Genomic DNA, 14,474 nt, shown 5'->3' on the forward strand with positions numbered 1-14,474 from the left:
TAGGTGTGACCCTTCCCCCTTGTCTCTGTCTCCATACAGAAAGACAGAAATTCATCTAATTAGCATGGAGTGTGTGGCTTTTCATCTCATGTGGCCTTGGAACACACATGGCCCTTTGTCTCCATGCTGTCTGGTTTCTTTTAACCAGGATGTGAAATTAATATGGGGAGCTAAGTGGCCCAGTGGTTAGAGTGCCAAGCCAGGAGTTAGGAAAATCTGAGTTCAAATCTGGCCTCATTAAATCACTTAACCCTGTTTGCCTCAGCTTCCTCATAGCTAAAATAAGTTGGAGAAGGAAATGGCAAATCACTTTAGTATCTTTGCCAAGAAAACCCCAGATGAGACAAGAGTGGGACCCAGTATCAATATGACCTGAAGTCACCAGAAAGTTTTACCTTCAACTATAGGTCTTGAGCTTTATCTCCCTCAGCCAATCCCTGGAAGTAGTTTGGTACAGTGAAAAGAGGACTGACTATAGAGGCAGAGAATTTGAGTTCAAATCTTCTCTCTCACACTTATAATTCCTGTGACTCTAGGCAAAATTGTTTACCTCTCTGACCTCAGGTTTCTTATCTGTAAAATGAACAAGCTGTATTGGATGGCACCTAAGGTGCCTTCCAGCCCTAGATCCTCTCCACATTCCTCCTCCTCTTTCTTTCCATCTCTTTCCCTTTTCTCTCATCCTCCTCAGATTCATACAGAAGAAGCTGGTGATCATGATCTGTGTGAATTTGGTCCCTTTCTGAACCTCAGGTTTCTTCATTTGTAATGAGGAGATTGGATGACCTGATTTCTAAAGTCTTTTCCAGTCATCAATCAATGATCCCATAATCAAGTAGCAATGCTTAGGTTTGGACCACAGTCTCCTACTTGTCTCTTATTCCCTCTCATCTGTTCACAGCCTCCCCTTCTTTTAATGACTAACCAGTCCAGATGTCATTCACATGTCAATGTGTCCCCTTCGCCATGGCCACCTTGGTGAAGCAATGGGATAAGGGGTCCCCCTGCCTAACACACACACACACACACACACACACACACACATCTTTACTCCAGCCTCAACAAACTTTGCTAGACTATTCTACAAAAGAATTCTATAAAAGTTTTAAGACTCTCTTGTGCTTGATCACCAATAAACCAACCAACTACAACATTCCCCTCGTGTGCAGTTGCCCTCATTAAACTGATTCACAGATCTTCCAGGCAACATTGCTCCTCAGGACATTCCCCATCTCTGTGTTAATGAGGCCACATTAGTGAAAGACACCAAAGCAAGTCCCAAACAGAGCAGGACTGCCCACACAGTCAGTCACCAATGCCTAGCAGAAAAAAAAAAAAAACTTATTTTGCCAAGTCCAACCTTCACTCCCAACCCGTCCATTCTCAATTGAATGAAGTGAACTGTGAAAGTGTCTCACAAGATGGAGACAGTATTCTAAAGACTGGGTGACTCTCTGTTGTTATTTGCTTGCATTTTGTTTTCTTTCTCAGTTTTTCTTTTTCCTCCTTCTTGATCAGATTTTGTGTGTGTGTGTGCAGTAAGATAACTGTATAAATATGTACACATATATTGAATCTAACATGTATTGGTCTACTTGCTAGCTAGGGGAGGGGGTGGGGAGAAAGAGGGGAAAATTTGGAACAAAAGGTTTTGCAAGGGTCAATGTTGGAAAAATTATCCCTGCTTTGTAAATAAATAAACAAACAGATAAATGAATGAATGAATAAAAGACTGAGTGAAGATTGGCTGTGCCCTAGGACCAGGTTTCTTTCTGTAGAAATCACAGGGTTTACAAAGAGTGGGACCTTTTCTTTCTGAGACTAAGTTGGGGCCATCTTGGCACTGAAACTCTTAGAATGTTAGGATGAAACTCTGATTGACTCTGAAACATCTGATTGACTGCAACAAGCTATTGATAAGATCAAACCAAAAAGAGTTTTGATCTTCATGATTTTTTTTTAAATTGATGGTAAAGGAAACATAGACTCATGGGATTTGGAGCACAAAGGGACCTGATGACCTTCTCATCATAGATTTAGAGCTAGAGTATTAGAGTTCAGATAGTTGTATCCTCCCCCACTCCATCATTTTACAGAAGAGGAAATTGAGATCCAGAGAGGTCATAGAATCAGAATGGATTATAGATTTAGAACTGGAAGAGACTTTAAAGGTTATGTAATTGTCCCTCCCCAACCAGATTAACCCCTTCTTTTAATTTTTTTTGGTGGGGGGACATAGCTAAATAGAGCAATCAATAGAACACCCATCCTGGAGCCAGGAAGACCTGAGTTCAAATTTGACCTCAGAAGCTTAATACTTCCTAGCTGTAAGACCCTAGACAAGTCACTTAACTTCAATTGCCTTGGGGGAAAAGAGGCCTGGAGAGATTGAATGACTTCCCCATGATCACATAGCCAAGCAAGTCCCATGAGGAAGTCGGATTCTATTGAGCCAAAGTCCAATCTTCTACTCTCAATAATTACTTGCTGAGATCTTCACATATGGTAGTCAAGAATTGAACTTTTGCCCTCTGACTCCAAGCCCAACATTCTTGGGAACATAAGCCATCATGGGTGATCCTCAAAGCATTATTCTTCACAAATACTTATAGCTTTCATTTTTAAGATGATGCTACCTTTGCCATGGCCTGCTGAGAACTGCAACATTGAAAGAATTGTCTATGAAAACATAATGTACAAGTCACAGAAAAGACAGGGACTCTTTGTGTCCCATTTCGCCATTAGGAAAATCGACATTCTGATCAACTTGCAAAATTGACAAACCAAACCAACCAACAGAGAGACTCTGACTCTGAATTGAATATCTTGTCCCCATCGTTCCCCAGTTCTCCAAAGAAATGAGAGTAATATGTTTCTTTAATTCTTCTCTGGGATCAAGATTGGTTACTGATTGGAATTATACAGATTTCAGCTTTGTTTGATTGTACCAATAGATAATATTTATATTGAGAAAAACCCCTTAGAGGATATAGACCGAGAATTGAAAAAGAAGTCTGGAAATCCAAGTGTTCATCCCATCTCTACCATTGGGTGGCTTTGTGCAAATCACTTTTAGATCTCAACTTCTTCCTGTATCAAGTGAAGATCTTGAGTTTAATGGTCTCTGAGGCTTCTACTGCAAATTCACAGCTGTCCTCAAGTCAGCCCCAAAGCCTCAGACACTCCCCCATGATAACAAACTTCCCTGAAAAAGATTAGACCCAGTCTGGTATGTTTAGCAGCAGCACCCCTCCTCACTTGGCATGGCAAATCCCTGGACACTGAGATGGATCTGAGGAAGCAAGAGAGATGGTTGGCATCTTATCTTCCCATTACCTCCATGGCTCCCTTAGGAGAGGGCATAAGAACACCTAAGTTTGGTTTGCATGTGGCCAAAAAGGAACAAGTCACAAGTCTTTTGGGGGCTGGGCTGGCCTGTGTGGGCAGTGTGCCTTCTGAACACTGACTGTCCTCAGTCACTTTCTTTCTAAGAACTGAGACTTGGAAAAAGCCTAAATTGGATGGCGTGGTAACTAGCACCTCCAGCCCATCTTAAGATGGAGAGGTGGGTTGAAAACAGCTGTTCTGGAAATGCAGTAAGAGGAAGATTGCTAGAGCCTGGAAAGCTTCAGGGCTTACAATGATAAGGAAAAAGAGCCAGAGTGGGGAGGGGGAAAAGGGACCGGGGATTGAGGGAAAGGACACATAAAAATGAAAGAGGAGAGGAACAGAAACAGAAGAAGGGGAGTGGAAAGGAGAAGAAAGAATCTGCAGAGATGGGAAGAAGAAAGAAGGAGGACAGAGATGAGACACAAGTAGAGCTATATTTTTGAAAAGAGAACAGAACACAGAGGGAGAAGTGGGTGATGAGTGGAGGAATGGGGTGCTAGAAAAAAGTAAGACTGGGAGATGAAGCAATCTCTCTAGAGCAATTTATTTCTGTGGCATAAAAAATTGTGGTTGATGGCCTGTTCTATGTGCTGAGTTCTTTGGCTAGAAGATACTCAGAGTTTTAATAGTTCTTACTATTATTAGTTGTGGTTGTAGGTGTAGTATTGTTTATATGATGATCACACTTTTGTAGAGTGGGGGAGGTGCAAGAAGACAGCATGGATTGTCCTTAAATAAAATTCCTTCTCCTGAGCGCAGGAGCATTCATGTCCTATGTTACAATTCCCATCCTTGAAAAGGAAGTCTGGCATCCAGAGCAGGGAATTTTTCCTTTTTTTATGTTCTGGACCCCTGAGACAAGAGTCTGGTAAAGTACATGGGGCCCCCTTTTAGAATAAGGTTTTCAAAGGCATAGGATTGCAAAGAAAATCAATTCTTCTGAAATAGTTATCAAAATATCCTTTTTAAAAATCACGTAATACTGCTTGAGTACAGACTGAAGCATGCCATTTTTTCTGTTTTCTTTCTTTTTTTGAGTTTTCTTTCACAAAATGAATAACATGGAAAGATTTGTACATGATTGCCCATGTATAACTTATATCAAATTTCTTACCTTATCAGTGAGGGAACAGAAACAGAATTTGGAGCTCCTTTAAAAAATGTCAAAAATTGTTTTTACATGTAATTGGAGGGTGTTATTAAAAATCCCCTAAAAAGGTCATTGACCTCCTCATTAAGAATTCCTCATCTCGAAGAGCCAGGTGGGCAGAATTTCATTCTGCTCCTATTCTTCATATAGAAAGTCATAGGAGTCCAAGATCAAAAAAATAGTCTTGCTTGAGGCTTTACGTAGTTAGATAACAAAATGCTAAATCTAGAATCAAGAAGTCCTGAGTTCCACTCCTGCTTCTCACTCTTGTAAACTGTGTGATCACAGAAAATCACTTATCTGAACTTCAGTTTCTATAAAATAGAAAAGATAGCACCTTTAGTGCCTGTCTCGTTGAGTTGTTATGAGATGATATATGAAAAGTTCTTGGGAAACTTTGATAAATATTTCTACTATTGTTATTATTTATCTGCAAACAAGTCAGAAGGCTCCAAAGCCAGCCTAGGTCAAAGGGTATCTGATTTGTTCTTAAAAAGAAGGGAAATTTTTAAACAGTCATTGTTTGACCTTCCAAGGTTACCATATTGTTTCCTAAATGTAGGGCATGGCTTTTGGTAGTGGCTGTTTTTGCCCTACCTCTCACTTTCTTTTCATAGCCAAACTATAAGAAAAGCTTAACTCCACTGGTGTCTCTACTTCCTCTTATCTCACCCCTCAGCATCTCTGCAACCTGGCTTTTGAACTTAAGTCTAAACTGAAATTGCACATCCCAAAACACCAATGATCTCTCAATCAACACGTCTTCTAAGACCTTTTCATCCCTGATCTCTCTTGTAGCACTTAACACTGTTGACAGCCTTCTTCATCAGAACACTCTCTCCTTCCAGGTTTTGTGACATTGCTATTTCTTAGTTCCCCTATCTGTTTGATCATTTTGTTTATTTTGTTTTGTTTTATTTTGTTTTCTTTGCTGGACCATCATCCATACCCCTTAATTGTTGATAGATGCCAAAATTCTTTTCTTTTCTCTGTGCAGCATTCTTTCCTTTGGTGAGATCATCAGCTCCCACGGGTTCAATTAGCATCACTACAAAAAAGATTCCCAGATCCATGTATCCAGCCCTGAACCCTTTCTCTTGGTACATTTTTGTTGTTGTTCAATCACTTTTTAGTTATGTCCAACTCTTCATGATCCCATTTGAGATATTCTTGACAAAGATACTGGAGTGGTTTCCCATTTCCTTCTCCAGCTCATTTTATATAAAAGGAAACTGGCCCTTGTTGGCCTGTTCCTCTCCCTTCCCATTACATGTGCAAATAACTTCCCAACTATCGTGATCATTGTTTCTGAGTCGTTTCAATCATGTCCAACTCTTTGTGACCCCACTAAAAGTTTTCTTGGTAAAGATACTAGAGTCCTTGGCCATTTCCTTCTCTAGCTCATTTGATAGATGAAGAAAGTGAAGGCAAGTGATTTGCCTGGGATCACATAACTAGGAATTGCTTGAGACCAGATTTGAAGATGAGTCTTTCTGACTCCAGGGCTGGTGCTGCAGGGCTGGGACACCTAGCCACCCTGCTGTGTACATATTAAGTATTTAATGAATGAATACATTTTCACTGATTCATTCATTCCTCTGAGCTCCAACCCCACATCAAGAATTGGAAAATTTCAAAATGGATATCCCTTCCAAAAAAAAAAAAAAAGTCTAAAACAAGATGTTCTCCTTTTCTTTCTCTTATGATCTATGCCTCTTCTGAATTTCCTTATTTCTATTGACTTTTTTTCAGGCACAGGTCTCGATGCCATCCTCAATTCTTAACTCTCCTTCACTCCCCACATCCAATAGCAATCCAAGTTTTGTCAGTCTCTGCAAAACCTCACATATCCATTTCCTATTCCCTATTTTTCTTTCTAGGTTGGCAGCAAACCTAGGTTCAAGCACTTCTCTTCTCCTGTTGTGCTATTATAATGGCCTCTTGACTGGTCTAGCCACTCTTTTCCTCTCTATAATCCATCCTCCATTACCAAAATGATTTTCCTAAAGCACAGGACTGATTGTGTTTTTTTCTTTCCCCAATAAATTCCACTGCCCCTTGAATCACAGCTATGCTTCCACCTACTTTTGTAGGCTACCTCTTTTATGCACTTTTAAATCCCACCATACTGACCTTTTGATCATTTCTGACACATGACCTTTCATCTCTTACCTCCTTCACTTGGAACAGGTTTTCCATATTTCATGGAGGAATGGACTCTTCTATCTTCAACCACTTAGAATCCCTAGTTTCCTTCAAAGCTCAGTTTCCACATCACCTCCTTGGGCTCTTTCCTGTCCCTCTCACCAATATCTGCTAGTGACTCTTCCCCTTCTTGCAAAAAACATTGTGTGTGTGTGTGTGTGTGTGTGTGTGTGTGTACACATTTGTAATACTCCCTGAAGGAAGTATTATATTTCTTCCTATCTAATTTTTTCTGCATGTGGTAGACCATTAATATTTGGTTGTCAATTTTTTTGTCATGTTTTAGGCTATGCATTAACGCCATAACAATACACAGAAGAGGTCTGACATGAGAGATGGCATAACGGTAGAAACTGAAAGATTTGGCAACTGATTAGAAACATGGGGTGAAGGACAGTGAGATACTGATGATAATGCCAAAGTTATAAATGTGAGACACTGTGAGGATGATGATGCCTTTATCCGAAATAGGAAGTTTGGAATAGGGGATCATTTAGGAGCAAAGATGGTGGGTTCAATTTCAGTCTTGTAGGGTTTAATATGTTCTTAGTACATTCTGTTTGAATTACTTAATAGGCAATTGATAATATAAGACTAAAACTCAGAGGAGAAACTGAGGCTGGATATGTAGCTCTTGGAGTCATTTGCACAGCAATAGTTGTTAAAACCATGACAACTGGTGAGGTTACCAAGAAAGTGGGAGGGAGCAGGGAAAGGGGCCAAGGACGGAACTCTAAGAGCCACTTACAGTAGGGGGTGTGGCAGGAATGAAGAACCAGCAAAAGAGACTGAGCAAGAATGGTGAGACAAGTAGAAGGAAAAGGAAGAGGGAAGTGTCAGGAAAACTCAGACAGAAAAGATTATTCAGGGATAGAAGTGGTTCAAAAGTGTCAAAGGCAACAGATGGGTTGGGAAAGGTTAAAGCTGAGAAAAGTTCATCAACTTTGGCAATTTAGACATCTGGTAACTTTGGGGAGAGCAGGTTCAGTGAGAGATGAAGTAAAAGGCCAGACTACAAAAGGTTCAGGAATGAATGAGACAAAAGATCATGTGTCAGAAAGGGTCAGAAGGTCAATATGGTGGGATCTAAGAGTGCATAAAGGAGAGAACCTAGAAAAGTAGATGGAAATGTAGTTGTGAAAGGCTTTACATTCTAAAGGTTTGTAGTTTATTCAAGAGGCAGTGGAATTTATTGGGGAAGGAAGCAATACAATTAGCCCTGTGTTTTAGGAGTTTGACTTAGAAAGGAAGGAAAGATACAGGATTGCAGATGGAGAGAATAGTCAGATCTAAGGAAAGATGGGAGAGACTTGGACATTTTGAAGTCAATAAGGAAAGACCCAGTAGATAAGGAGTTGCATATTCAAAAGAAGAATGAATGAGGATGTAATCTGTTGGAAAAGATGGGAAGAGACAGGATAAAGTTTGGGTGCAGAGGAATTGGCTCTGACAAGCAGAAAGGCCATCGCTTTGTCAGGGATTTCAGGAAAGAAGGAGACAGTAGAAGATGATATTAAGTGGTTTTGAAATTAAAAGAATGGGGGGAAAGAAAACCATCAAATAGCCTCTATTTTTGTTTTATTTTGTTTTTCAGGGATATACGGAGAGAAGAAAAGATTTCTGTAAGAAGTTGTAGTGTACTTTCTAGAGCCCCCACACTGGGATGCCAAAATATACCATTCAAACTAGCTCTCTGGAGGATCTTGAGACCAGCCTAAGTCCTTGGTCTGAGAGAAGAAGGGATGAAGCAGGATACCCACGAGGATGGTCAAAAATGGAGTCTGTTTATTTCAAGTCTTCTCAGCCCATAAATAAATTACATCACTACAGCATGTGCTATAGTGCTAACTATAGCACTGAGCATGTGCTAACTATAGTACCATTGCATCACCACATCACCACAGCACTAACCATAAGAACCCTGGTATTGATATGTAAATGCATCTTTACTGTAAGTATCCCTTGCTTCAAGTAGAACACAGGTGGTCACTGTCCCTTTTGACTCCTCAGGAAGGGTAAGATGCCCCAAAGGGATATGGGGAGCTGAACCAGACATTGTCAGCAGATTCTCTCTGGGCTGATGGGTCTTGTATCTCACCCAGAGTTCACCCACTATCTGTAGCTCTCTACATCAAGTAATATAAGGAATTAATTATGGAGGAGTACAAGTACTACCTTGCTGCAGTGAGAGCCCAGTGGAATTTGGATAATATGAATTTACAATGTAACTCGTCAATAATTGTGAGCTTTCCTATAACTTTGTTTGATAGTTCACAAGCTGAAGTGTAAGAAGCAAATGATGAACATAAACTAGAGCTTAGAAGAGCAGCAATAGGACAAGGGATCAATGGATTCAAGAGCAAAGAGCAGTTGTGGCTAACTACTGGGTTGAAATGAGAGAAAGAGGGATTGCAGAAAGAGTTTGGACCCAAATCACTCAACAGCCCACTCTCACTTAATCCAATATTCTTTTCAATATGCCAGGCAATGTTTCTCTCCCTCAATTTTCCAACCCCTACCTAGACCTTTTGGAAAGACACAAACAAAAATTACTTAAGATGAGAAGGTATAGGGGAGTTGCCATCTGCATCAACAGAAGGTGTGTTTCATATAAGCAAGATCATAGATCCATCCAAGTATTAAATATCAGAGTACTCAATTATTCAACTTTAACAATCATTTATTGAATCCCTAGTGAGGAAACAAGTATTTGAGTAAACAGGAGAGATATTATTGTCCTTCCCAATTTTGGGGAGGGAGGTGGCTGGAGTTTGAGACAATCAGGGTTAAGTAACTTGCCCAGGATCACACAGCTGGAGTCAAGTTCTGAGATCAGATTTGAACTCAGGTATTCATGACTCCAAGGCTAGTGTTCTATGCCACCTAGCTGCTCTTGGACTTACCATTTTAAGTTAAAAAAAAAAACTGAGCCTCAAAACTGTTTGCCCAAAATAAAGAAGTTAATTATTAACTTTGACTCAGATTTGCTTCTGACTTTGAAATATTTCTACAGTGGAAACCAATCTCTTATATAGCAAATAGCAACAATAATAACAATAAATATAGCCTTAGAGCTTCTTCTTGGTGAAAATATTTAGCCAAATGAAAAAAAAAAATGCTCAAAGTCACTAATAAGAGAAATGCAAATTAAAGCAAATCAAAAAGCAAACTGGCAAATAGGATTTTTTTCTTTTTTTTTTTTGAGGGTGAATTTATTTATTTTTATACATTTATTTGTTAGCTTTCAATATTCATTTTCACAAGACTTTGTGTTCCAAATTTTTTCTCCTCCTTCTCTTACCTCTCCTCTCCCCAAGACAGCAAGCAATCTGATATAGGTTAAGCCTGTGTGATCCTTTTAAACATAGCAAATAGGATTTTTAAAAATGAAAATGGTATCAAAGGTGCTATAGAAAAATGGATGGACATATTGCACTGTTAATGAAACTATAAATTAGCCCAACTGTCTAGAAAATATTTTGGAATTATGTGAGAAAGTCCCTAAACTGTTCATACTCAGTGATTCTGTGACTGAGCATATGCCCTAAACTAGAGAGACAGGTCCCATATACAACAAAATAAAATCTTTGTTAGTAGTAGCCAAAAAATTGGGACCATGATGGGTAGTCATTGATTGGGGAATGGCTGGATAAACTGTGCCTATGTAAATACACAGGAATGTTATTGCCCAATGAAGAGAAGACATAATGGAGAGAGAGTTAGGCTTCCAATCAGAATGATCAGGATTCAAGTTCCATCTCTAATACATACTGGCTATGTGATAGAAGGAAAGACCTTTATTCTGGAAGTTCTCTATAAGGATAGAAGGTGCTGATCTGTAGTGATAGAGGGATCTTCATTAGAAGTTTCCTTTACCAATGAAATCACACATAGAACAGAGGAAGAAAGGGAAAGAGCAAGAATTCAGAAAATATGGGAAGACTTAGATGAACTGATCCAGAGTGGTTTTCAGAATGAAAAATACATAAACAATTACTACAGCAATGAAAAAAACTCACTAATATGAAATTAAACTCAGTAATTCTGTTAACCAACCTTATTTTGGGAGAACAGAAAATAAAACACAGGTTTTTCCTCAAGGAGAAAGATGAGAGACTATTGGTTCTGAAAATTTTATATGCTGTCAGAAGCAGTTATTGTATCAAGTTGTTTTTACCTTTGTTTTTTTGTTGCATCGACAGTATTCGGGGAGGAACATGTGTATTGGGAAGTTACTGAAGTGAAATGTATTTTTTAGGCTTCAATAAAAATTTTAAAGTAAAAAAAGAAAGAAAAGTCTTAGCAGGAGTCTACTATTTAGCCTAAGGAAATTCCCATCTCTTACCTGTTCCTCATTTTATTCTCAAAATATAAAGGATCTAGTAAACTTGTATGTATGTATGGTTAGTAGCCTCAATAATTCTCTTCTTTTTTTCTCAATAGTATTTTTTTCAATTACACATACAGTTTTTTTTTGTCCAATAGTATTTTTATTTTTCAAATACATATAAAGATAGTTTTCAACATTCATTTTTGTAAAACTTTGTGTTTAAATTTTTTCTCCTTCCATCCCTTGCCTTCCCCCTCCCCAAGACAGCAAACCATCTTATGTAGGTTAAATGGGTGCAAACATGAAGATAGTTTTCAACATTCATTTTTGTAAGATTTTGAGTTCCCAATTGTTTCTCCCTCCCTCTCTTACTTCCCTCTCCCCTAGACAGCAAGCAATCTGACATAGATTATACATATGCTAGTAAACTTTTCATAGAAATCTGTTGATAACTCTATTGCCATATTAATTGACTTCCTCTTAACTTATATGAATACAATCATATGTATTAAAAACATCATTCTATTATTGTTCTGTAAGAAATGACCAGCAGAGAGGTGACCATACAGAGAGGTTTGGAGAGACTTACATGAACTGATGCTGAGTGAAATGAGCAGAACCAGGAGATCATTATATACTTCAACCATGATACTGCATGAAGATGTATTCTGAAGGAAGTGGATTTCTTTGACAAAGAGACCTAATTCAGTTTCAATTGATCAATGATGGACAGAAGCAGCTACACCCAAAGAAAAAACACTGGGAAATGAATGTAAACTGTTTGCATTTTTGTTTTTCTTCTCGGGTTATTTTTACCTTCCGAATCCAATTCTCCCTGAGCAACAAGAGAACTGTTTGGTTCTGCACACATATATTGTATCTAGGATATACTGCAACATATTCAACATGTATAGGACTGCTTGCTATCTAGGGAAGGGGGTGGAGGGAGAGAGGGGAAAAATCGGAACAGAAGTGAGTGCAAGGGATAATGTTGTAAAAAAATTATCCTGGCATGGGTTCTGTCAATAAAAAGTTATTATAATAAAAAAATAAAATTAAAAAAACAAACAAAAAAAAAACATCATTCTGAGAAGGGGTTCATTGATTTCACTGGTCAAAGACATCCGGGACTTTAAAAAAGTTAAGAACAACCAGTTGAGGGAAGAGAGAGAAAAAAATTAGAACACAGGTTTTGTAAGGGTGAATGTTGAAAATTACCCATGTATATAATTTGAAAATAAAAAGCTTTAATTTAAAAAAAAAGAACAAGAAGTTGAGATGAACTCTTAAGTCTGTTCCTTCTCTGACATTCTGTGATTCAATCATTGACATTTTTCAGCCTAGGAACATCTATTTGAAAAAACTCACTCTCTAAAATGTTTCATTTTCAATCAGTTAAAACAACAGAAAAAGCAGTTATCTTTCAAATGAAGAGAGGATGACTTAAACACACACAATAACCGGAGGGTCACTGGCAACAATAACAATGTCTTTTTCCAGCTGTTGACTAGCTTCTCTTGAAGGTCCATCAATCAGTGTTTCTAAGAATGAGACCAAAACAATGGCTTTATTTGCTTTCTGAGGCCATGAGGATGTGTTGAGGAGACAGATATGAGACTTACAATAAAGGCAGAGAAGGTCACAATCAGTACCAAATTCATGTCAGAGGGAAGGTTTCTTTTTTAGCTGGAGAAACAAGCAAATCTAATTCATTATTTTTATTAAATACTTAACTGTGTGCCAGATATTGTCCTAAGCAATAGAGATACAAATACAAAAAAGCAAGATAGTCTCTGACCTCAAGGGGCTTATATTCTAATTAGGGAAAACAGTACATATAAGAGAATAATAGCTGGGGAGGGATGTTTTGATCAGGAAAGTCACAGGATGTTGTGACATCATGAAACAATTGATTGACTGTCCTTTTCAGGAATGATAGTGTTGATTCAATTATTATTCTAAGAGTTACAGATGGAAAGGGAATAGAGCTGGGGAAGATGTGTTATGAAGACAGCTAGAGAGCAGAAGGCAGCCTGATGAGTCTGGGACCGCTTAATTGTGGAGAACTTCCACCTGGGACAAGGTAGAAGCCTGAGAACAGACAAGGAAGATGGGCTGAGAGGAGCAAGTTCTGAACTGAAGGCAGTATAAGTGGCTTGAAGACAAAGGGTCTGAGTTCAAATTTAAACTTTGCAACATCTGTAACCTCTGGCAGGTCATAACTTCAGTAAGTCTCATTTCCTTCATCGATTTTCTCTTCTGCAGATTCAGGGAATTGGACTGGGTGAGCTTGAAGAAACTTTCTAGTCCAAAATTTTACGATCCCTCACCTGCCAAACTTCTGCCCATCCCTTATAGCCCAATTGAAATGCCACTTCCTCCAGGAAGCCTTCTCTACTGATAAAAGCTTTCCTCTGCAGATTGCAGAGAAATTGCATCTCCATTGCACCTCATTCTGAATCTCTGATGTGCTTATCATGAAACACTCTACTTTTTAAATACATCTAGAGTCTCTTCAATGCAGATGATTCTTCAAATGCCAATGATGCGGATCAAAATCCATCAGCATCTGCGCATTCTGTGCCACTCTTGGTCTTGTCTTCCCATTAAATAATTACAGCCAATATGCTAGCAACCTTCCTCCAAATCTCCTAACAGCATGAGATTAAAAGTGGAAACCACAGGACTCCCATCTCATGTCACTTATCTTTTTTTCCCTTAACATATATTTGCTTCTCCTGGCATAATTTCTCAGTTGTTATGTGTCCTTACCTGCTTAAGATGTATTTCTCTGCTGCCTTCTGAGTGTTCTCAACTCCAGGCTTCAGAAAGTACAGTTTTCTGTGACTTACAACATGGGTAAGTCAAGCTACTCATGTTCACTGTTCAATCCCAAGATAATAAATTTGTCTATTTACAGTTTCTCTCCAAGATACATAATAATGAGCTCTACAGATAGATTGGGCACTAGTCATTTTTCATTTATTTGCTTTTTCTGGTATAAATAGTTATATCTTTTAGGGGGTTCCTCAGTATTCTGAGGTTTGATATAATTAGCACAATGTCATCCACAAAGACAACATCTTGAGGACACTTACCATCCCATTTCAATTTGGACTCTGAATTGAATCTTTTTGACAAGTCTTATGCCTTACTATTAATGATCATTTAAGAAGACCACTTCTGTTGTGATGACTTTTAGGGAAATCTGGTAATTTTGACATATATATGATAAGCATTTTTATTGAAATGTCCTCAAAAAGGTATTTATCTCAATAAATCAAATGTTTTTGCATAGTCAACAAACAATAAGCACAGTGGGATCTTATATTATCTATATTTTTCCCTATCAATTGTATGGTTGTTGAGAAATAGTTTACTATAGAATATCATTTGCAA

This window comes from Sarcophilus harrisii, chromosome 4 (genome assembly GCF_902635505.1).
Source record: "Sarcophilus harrisii chromosome 4, mSarHar1.11, whole genome shotgun sequence".
In the NCBI taxonomy this organism is placed as follows: domain Eukaryota; kingdom Metazoa; phylum Chordata; class Mammalia; order Dasyuromorphia; family Dasyuridae; genus Sarcophilus; species Sarcophilus harrisii.